Source organism: Ochotona princeps, chromosome 2 (genome assembly GCF_030435755.1).
Source record: "Ochotona princeps isolate mOchPri1 chromosome 2, mOchPri1.hap1, whole genome shotgun sequence".
NCBI lineage: Eukaryota > Metazoa > Chordata > Mammalia > Lagomorpha > Ochotonidae > Ochotona > Ochotona princeps.
The window spans coordinates 79,681,811-79,691,149 of NC_080833.1; the positions used below are offsets into that span (position 1 = coordinate 79,681,811).

Consider the following 9,339-nt stretch of genomic DNA (forward strand, 5'->3'; position numbering starts at 1 on the left):
GAGCACCCGTTGTGGTGTATAGTGTGATGTGCTAAGCTTTGGAGAGAATTACTAAAGAACCAGAAAGCAAGGGTGTTTGGCTTTCAAGAGAGTCTGATCTAATGCAGAAGATGTAGCGTATAGTCAAGCAACTTCCTTACATTCATCCATGTCACCAACATCCAAAGGGGTTTGCCGCTGCTAACGGAAGTAATAGGGACTGGGGTCACAAGAGAGAAGGAGAAAGGAAGGACGTTGCTCTCCCACCCTGAGATGTGTATAGGCTCAGGGCAGACACAAAAAAACTATAGAGCTTTGAAAGTGCTTCAGAATTCAAAGGTATCTGGGAATCAGATGCAACATTTGTTGTCTTCTTTTTTAAGATTTATTTTTAATTGGAAAGGCAGATTTACAGAGAAGATGAGACAAAGGCCTCCTATCTGCTGGTTTACTCCCCAAGTAGCCGTAACAGTTGGATTTGAGTCGATCCAAAGGCAGCAGCCAGGAGCCTCCTACAGGTCTCTCATGCAAGTACTGGGTCCCAAGGAATTGGGCCATTCTCTACTGCTTTCCCTGGCCACAAGCAGGGAACTGGATGGGAAGTAGAAAAGCCGGGACACAAACTAACTACCATATGGGGTCCCAGTACTTCGAGAGAGAAGATTAGCCAATTGAGCCACTGCACCAGGTCCAAGATTGTCTTCTTATCACAATGTTCTCAGAGATTAGTGGAAAGCCTGGCTAATCTCAATGTGTCCTTGCCTTTGTGCAGACACAAAGCCTTTCCGGTCTTGGAAAGCCTGGCCACCTCAAGAGTAGACAGGGGACTTCCGCTGACAGGGAATAGTCCTACATCCTTCCTCTGCCCTACTGTCAGCCTGGTCAGCAGGTTCCATCCACCATCCATGGAACCTGGAACTGCTGTTGCTCTCTGCCTCAGACACAGTACCCCTGCATCTGACTCAGCTCTCCTTGTGACTAAATGCCCTCTTCTAAATGCCAGCGCTTCCCAGACCCTTTCTTCTGTGGGTTGAGTCATGCACTCTCAATCCTGAGCTGTGATTCCTGTCCCTTGTGAATGGGCAGCTGGCCCAGAAGCATGAAACTGAGAGAGGTCCAACTCATAACCCCCGGGACCTTCCCCACCAGCAAATGCTACAACCAAAGCCTTTTAGACACTGAACCCTGGACTGTGCAGCTTGTACCATCTCCCAGGCCTTTCCCTATCGTTCTCCTGGATCTATTTGCTGATCTCTTTAGAATTCCTTGCGTTCAAGTTGCCTTAAGTTAGCAAGCCCATTTCCAGTACAGCTTCTTTTCCTAACTCTCCCTCTCTGGTTATCCTCATAATCTCTGTCCCCTGAAGCTCTATACATGGGATGCTTACCTCACGTGGGCATCTTAACCTTACACCCCAGTTGCTTATGGCCCTGTTGCCCTTTTCACTAAGCTGAAAACCAAACACGTATATTTTTCGTCTTTGTATGCTCTCAAGGTCACCTCTGTGACAACCATGTCCTCAAAGACTGTTTGCTGAAGAAATCATAGGAAAACATCAAATACAAACGAAACGGGGTAAAGTAATCCCGACTCTCTGACCCCGTTCTGTTCAGCTTGCAATGTCACATCTGACGTTAATCGATCTAAAGCAAAGCTTTGACCAAGCTGAAGCTTGGTATCGCTTTCACTTGCTCAACTTTATTTTCTGTACTTCTCCTTACCCCCAATTGTATATCCACAATCATCCATTAGACCTTTTTCTTGTGTCTGTATCTAAATTTCTTCATCCTGGAAAGTTTTCTTTTCCTGTTCCCATCTTGCCACCTGGTATAGTTTTGGCCCATTTGAAAATCAGTACTAAAATATTTTAGGATGGGAAACAAGACCATCTGAACATTGTGAGCTGATTTTGTCACAGCGTAAGTCTTCACAAGTCATGGAGTGATGGCAGCCACCTTTGCTTTGGGAAACCATGTTGGTGGAACAAACGAACAAAAGCCTCCCCAAGTCTTGGGGGAGACCTGTGAGGTCTGCAACTGAAGGTGGACATTCCATGCTGGGCAGCTCATTTGTTTGGGTCCTGACAATTGCGTAGGAGTGTGGTAAGAGGTAGGAAAGAGATTTAAGTCGTAACAAATTTAGCTGATGCTGCATGTGCACCTGCGGTTGTTTCAGCAGGATATGAGATCTCTTCATTTAGAACTGCTGACTAAATCATAAAAGCCGACGGTTGTTACACACTTGCTGTATTCCAAGACCAACACACAAATCCTTGTAAGGATTAACTCCTAAGAGCCTCCTAACAGTCTTGGGATGTGTCCTCAGATGAGGGAAAGAAGGCTTGGAGAAGCGGAGGATCATGTCCTGCCAAGGGGCACAGCCAAGATTTGAGCACCGGGAATCTGACCATAGCCTCCCGAGTTTGTGTTTGCTTTTTAAGTATCCCATCTTTTTAAAATTCCCTTATGGCTTATGTTTTAGAGTTAACATACAGTACTGTGTACACCTTATCTTAGGATGGAAAATTCAAAAACACCTGACTGGCACAGATGCCCAGTCATCCTGCCACCTGTGTGTACACTATCATGCATTCTTTGCGTATGGCTCCTCATATGTAGGTCATAGGTCTCCCAGGGAATTTGGAGTTTCATTCATGAAAGTAGCAATTATGTTTTAAACTTCACCCTATTCCTTACAGTAAACCTAACTCTACTGTCCCTAAATACTCATTTAACTGGAACCCGAATACTTCTATCCTCTCAAGTAAAGTAATGCTAATGAAAATATATAGAAATACTCATGTAGTAGATACCTAGACTTCTGAGGCGGGGACGGGGTGGGGATGCTGAGAATGCTGCTGAGCACGAACAACACAGTAATGAAAACCAAAAGCTGCCTTAAAAACATGAAAACTGCAATTGAAGACCTCTTCTCCCCACGCCTTCAAAGGCAAACGTGAGGTTTGAGTTTCTAAAAAAAGCATCAAAAAACCAAGTGGTATTTAATAGGGCACCTATTGATGGGAAGTGATCATAACCTGTGCCTTGGCTCCCTCTGTTGGCCGTTCACTCTCTGACTTGCAGGAACTCAGCTTCAAGCTGTATTTTGGCTGGTGTTATTTTGGCTCATGAAGTCTTGCATGAGAAAATTCTACTCTTAAGTTAATCAAAGGGAAAGGCTGGATCTAAACATTTCCATTCCCTTTCATGTTCACGTGGTACCTAAGGCCAAACTCACTATAAACTGCTCACTAATTGCTAGAGAACCACCAGACACCCACCACTCATGCCGTGGTGATTTCCCTCCATCCTTCCAACTGCAGGACATAGAAGTACAACCTTGACCGTTCACAAAGCGCTTCACACAAGCCTGGTTTTCCAACCCTCACTGCTATCTCAGAATCTTGGTGATGTTTTCCATAACGTTAGACAAAAGGGTTCTGGATACAATGAATGGAGCAAAATCAAATATCTAAAATTCTTTGATTCATTGTCATTAGGCACATGCAACATCTTCCCTTACCATGTAGCTTCCTTCCCAATCTCCCCTCCTCAGAACCTTGACAGAGGAGTCTGAGTTGCTGCTCCCACACCCCAGGCAGACCTCCTTTATGGTTTTCCAATGGGGGGGGAGGGTGTGCCGAGCCTCTCCTCCCGTATTTGGGGAAAACTCCAACGACCAGTGGAGACGCTGAGGGACTTCAAGCACCTGGTGTACTGAAGCCTGCAACAGCGATTTGTGCAAACAGCGCTCACTACGACGTTAAGCCACCTTCCACCCTCCTGCGTGCAATGCAGAGACATTTGTTTCATTTCATGAAAGGAGGCATAACTATGTTATACATAAAATGCTTGCTTCCAAGGAGCTTGGTTTATGTTAGGGTGGAAAGAGCTAGACAGGCCTGGTACCAATCAGGGCCCTCGCACGGATTGGCTCGTTCGCAGAGGCAATACCCCCTTGGGGTGTTTTGCACACTGTTGCTGCATGTGCCAAGAATGTGAGGCTCTGCGCACGCCTGACTCGGGCCCCTTCTCAGGGTTGTGTGCGCTGCGTGCAGTCTTGAGGGATGAGGTAATGTCTGTGCACCGAACAAAGAACAGCCTTGCTTACTGCTCACTCTCACATCGTACATCTCCCAAGCTCTGCATTCCTCTCCTGAACGGCAACCTATTTTGTGTACAAGCAAGCGCCTGGGCCCACGGGCCTCATCCCTGTACCAACTGGGGTTCAGGCGACCGATGCCAACCTGCTGATGTCCTGGTAACCGCTTTTGTTAGAGTATCCACCTCTCGTCTCTGACCCGAGTGTGTAGTGTGTGTGCTCTGCCAGCACTCACGAAACCGCGAAGGTTAACACGCGTTCTTGTGTCAACAGGCCAACACCTAGCTGGCTGTCCCTAGGAAGAGTCACATAATCTCTTTAGAGCTACAGTTTTCTCTTCTTTCCAAACGGGACGAAAGAACCCCCAAAGAGATACTGTGGAGGACGCGCTAGACAAGAACATCAAGATCCCTGCCACACCAGACTTCCTGGGACACTACTTTCCTTGGACGCCCGGTGACCCCGGGTGGGAAAGAAGGGAGTGGACCGCAGTGTGCGCGCAGGCACACAAGGGCAGTGTTTGCAGCCGGAACAGCGCGCCCCACGGCCGCTGGCCGCTGGCGAGGCCGGCGCTTCGGGGAGCCGCGCGCTGATTGGAGCCGGGAGCGGCAAGCACACCGCTTTCATTTCAACCCTCTGTCTGCGTGGCTTCGGGATCGCGCTCGTGGCGAGTCGGGGGGCACTGGAGACCCCACCCTCCCAAGCCGCCCCTCGGATTCGAGGCGGCCGCGCCCTCCTAAGCAGGAAACCCCGTGGCCGCGCTCTCGGGCGCGCGCCCTCGCCCGCCCACGCGCGCCGCGGGCTCCCCGGCTGCCGCCCACACGCGCCGCGGGCTCCCTGCGCGTGGGCTGCGGCGGCTGCGCGGCGCCCTTGCACTGAGCCCTGGCGCTGGGAGAAGCGGTCGGAGGATGCTGCGGCGCGGGGCGCGTCGCCCCCCTCAGCCCACCAGAGTCCGGATACCTCAGAAATTCGGCTCTGGGTCTGTGGGGAGCGAAATGCAACCCAAATCCTCCCCATCGAATTTTTTTTTAATTATTATTTTTCGAACCCCGCGTAAATAATACACGCATAAGCACGCACACAAGCCATCGCCGGCAGGTCCCGGGCCGCGAAGGGTCTCTTGTCGACGCCCCCCGCGGGTCCGACGGGCAGCCGCTCGCCTTCGGCCACCGAGAGGTGCGACGGAAGTGCCCGGCGTCACCGGCCCGGCTCTAACGGCACAACGGCCGGCCTGGGCCTGCATCTCCGGGGCCAGGCGGGCCGGGAGCTGCCGCCCGGAGAGACCTGGCGGTAGGCGGGGGCGCTCGCGCGAAGGGGGAGCCGGGGAGGAAAGGGCGCGGCCGGGATTCGTCCGGCTCGGCAGGGGCGGCTCACCACAGCGAGCGGCCGGCCGGCAGCGGCAGAGCGCGGCCGCTCTTGGCTCTCGGGGCTTGTCGGCCTCCGGCCCGCGTCTGAGGCGGCTGCTCCGGCTGCCTGTGTCTGGAGCGCTGCGGCCGGCGGGGGCGACGAGAAGACGGAGGGAGCGGTGGGAAAGGCGCGAGGCCGTCGCCTCTGGCTTAACATAGCAGATGCGCGGAAACTCCAACAGGTGGCTCCGTGGCGCAATGGATAGCGCATTGGACTTCTAGAGGCTGAAGGCATTCAAAGGTTCCGGGTTCGAGTCCCGGCGGAGTCGGGGATATTTTTCTCTTAATTCCTTTTCTTAACCACATGTTCTCATCTTTTTTTCCTAAACAGTTTCACCCATACCCTCTTTCTTACTCTCTCCTCGTTACGTTCGACTTTTTATCAGCGGCTCTCAGCGTCCTGCATCCCCTGGGCTCCTACGCCTCAGTAGCTGAGGGCCGGAGCGTATCCGGGTGTGCAGAAGAGCGTCCCCAGACGGCGGCGGGCAGGAAAAGCAGGCAGTCCGCCAGGTGTCTCGGCGTGGGGGCCTCCAGGAGAACGCCTCCGGGCTCGGGGCGCTCGCGCGCCTCGGGCTGCGCGGGAGGAACGGGAACGCGCGCTGCCTGCCCGTGCTGCGGGTGGCGACTCACCGCATCTCCCCAAACCCAAGCCCGGACTCACGCGTGGGCACTTGTCAGCCACGCAGGGTTCAGGGCGTCAGGAGGAGACTGCATCCTGTCCTTCTGAGGCGGGACCCGGGAGGTCCCTGGTCCTTTGCCCGTGGGCCGCGGAAGGGCAGGGGGTCACCACCCTGCACCTCTGCTGACCACGGTCAGCTTTGCACCAGGCTCAGGCTTCCAGCTCCCTATAGGTGAACAAGTCAGGAAGCAAATAAATAAGAAGCTGCCATGAATGGGATTGTAATGAGCAAGCACTGGATAGTCCATAGGCAAGACACAAAATCCAAAGTTATCACAGTGTAACGGGGAAAATGAATGTCCTCTTTATTCCTATGTCCACGGCTTGCAGATCCTGATTTGTTTGGAAACATTTTCCGATTTGTACACAGCAGCATTGGCTTGTCGTTTCAATGTTGACACATAGGATAATGTATTAAAAACAATTGGTGTGTCATACTTGCTTATTTCATATGTTTAAGCACAAAGAACTGCTTTTTACACGGGTAGCATAGTCGCTTCACAGTGCCTACTAACTGAACACGTGAGGGTCCTGTTTTCCCACGCACGGTGATTGACGTCCTTGTTCTCATCCAGCTGTGTAAGTGTATTACTGCAGGGTCATCCTAGGAGGCTGAGTTGCTGGCTGCCTCGTGCATGCTTTGACAGCACTATGCCAGGGTGCTTGTTTTCCCGCAACACCCGTGGGTGTTGTCCAACAGGTGCAAAACGGTTTCAAATTCAAGTTTTAATTCAGATCTTCCGCTATTGAGTGGAGCTGAACATCATTTCACAATAGAATAAATTGTATTAATCATTTTCACGATTTATCTAAGTTGTGCTCATTTTTCTATTGTGATTAGTCAATTTATTCTTAAAGGAAGATGACCGTTTGTGATATGTGTTAAAATTGACTTTTCCCATTCTCCTCCTCACTTTTTCATTTTTGTTTATGGTATTTTGTTTTTCTGTCTTGCAGGTATTTATAAATTTGGTTGTAACAGTTTTTTCTGACTTCTAGGTTTGGGGTGATACTGAGATTATTAATGCTTTTTCTTTTAATGGCTTTTTGTTAAATTCACAGGGACTGTATTTCTTTTTTAAATATTTATTATTATTATAATTTTATGATACAGTTCCATAGGCTCCTGGTATTTCTCTTATCCCCGCCCCAATTCCCCCCGACACATCTAGTTCCTCTATATCATTACTAAAGTATGGTTCTTCATACACAGTCATATGTCCATCACTGGGAGCATGGAAAATGGCAGAGAGTCCAGCATCCTATTGTCAAGATATAGTAAACAGTTTCATTGTAACTCCATCTTTGTCTGGAAGTAGAAATGCATCTTACATTGTATCCTCACATCTGGATGTTAGTCTCCATTTCACAGCTACTGTACATCCCCTTAAATGAAAAGTCATAATACAAAATCAACAATAAAAAGAAAAATAGAAATGTACAATGCCATGAAGTTAAAAACATGTTACTAGATATGACAGTCTCTATTGTACAGCTACTATACATCCCCTTAAATGAAAAGCCATAAAACAAAATCAACATCAGGAAGAAAAAAGAAATTAACAGCACCCAAAAGTTAAATAACATGCTATTAAATGACTAACGTGCAGCTGAAGAATGAAAATCAAACCTTCATGCAGAAAATGATGCTACTGTATGATCTATGAGTCATTGAATGATTTAATCAGAAGAAAGTGTTTTGAAGAGATGAAACTAACAGAAAACAACAAAACCCATGCGATATAGTTTCCAATGATTTTTTGTTGGTGAAATGTGTCTCTTCTAGACAACAAATAGATGGGTTTTGTTTTTTTAATCCAGTCTGCTAATCTATGATGTTTGAGCTTAAGCCATTTACATTCAGGGTTAATATGTATGGATGGTACTTTGGTCCTGTCATTTTAGGAATGGGTTGTTCATTGGTTTAGTCTTCTGTTGTCATTTTACTGGGATGATCTTCACATTTGACTTTGGTTTTGTTTGGTGCTATTCCTTTTCTCTGTCAAGAGAACATGTTGAAGTATCATTTGTAGGGCAGGTTTGGAAGAGGCAAATTCTTTTAACTTTTCTTTACTGTGGAAGAATTTTATTTCATTTTCAAAGACAAAAGAAAGCTTTGCTGGATATGTTATCCTAGGCCGACAATTTATTTCTTTTAGAATCTGGAATATGTCACTCCATTCTCTTCTTGCCTGTAGAGTTTCCTGTGAGAGATCTCCTGTGAGCTTAATTTGCATTCCTTTATATGTCAATTGATTTTTTTCACGTGCACATTTCAGGATCTTTTCCCTGTGTTCAATTGAAGAGAGCTTGATGACCATGTGTCTTGGTGAAGATCGCTTTTGATCAAGCCTGTTGCGAGTTCTGTGCCCCTCCTGGATCATGTTTCCCAATTCTTTCTCCAGATTAGGGAAATTTTCCTTTATTATTTCATTAAATACATTTGCAAGCTCAGCTTCTCTTTCTGCACCTTCTGGGACTCCCATAACTCTTATATTTGGCCTCTTATTAGTGTCTTTCAATTCTTGAATACTTTTTTTGGCCTGATCCAGCTCTGCTTCCAGCTTTTTGTTTGCTTTCCCCTGATGACAGAAAATATCTTCCAATTTTGAGATTCTTTCTTCTGATTGCTTCATTCTGTTTTGGAGACTCTCCACTGTACTTTTAATTTGCTCTACTGTGTTCTTAATTTCTGATATGTTAGCCTTGATTTGCTTTATTGCTGCTATTGCTTGTGTAAAATATTCCTTAAATTCTTTGAACTCTTGTTGATCAGAAGCTTTAAAATGAGTTTTCTGAATTCTGTGTGCCCCATATTCTCTATGTCTTCCTCAGTTAACTCTGAGGTTGGCATAGGTTTTGCTCCTTTGCAGGGGAGTCTTCAGTAATATTCATTGTGCCTTTGTCTCTTCTTTTGCTCTTGAAAATTGTACTTCTGGTTAGCAGAGTCTTCTCCTTAGGGCAGGTTTCTAAGCTGTGTCACCCACAGGTCTACAGTTTGATTTCACTTATTGCAGTTGGTACACCACTCTTTGCTTGGAGCCAATTGTGCCACTCCTTCCAGCGAGTTCCAGGTCTGGGTTCTTTTGTTAGATTTTCACAAAGAACTCCATAGCCCCAACTCCTGACTCACCAATCTCCACTTCCTGTGATACCGTGCTTAGGCTGCACCGT

General features: G+C 47.8%; 1 non-coding gene across 1 annotated transcript; it reads left to right on the forward strand.

Annotated features, from left to right (window-relative positions):
• The first annotated feature begins 5,670 nt into the window (after positions 1-5,670).
• TRNAR-UCU (transfer RNA arginine (anticodon UCU)) lies at positions 5,671-5,755 on the forward strand. Its single transcript is given in 2 exon segments — positions 5,671-5,707; positions 5,720-5,755. It is a non-coding gene; the product is annotated as a tRNA-Arg (tRNA).
• Positions 5,756-9,339: the final 3,584 nt, after the last annotated feature.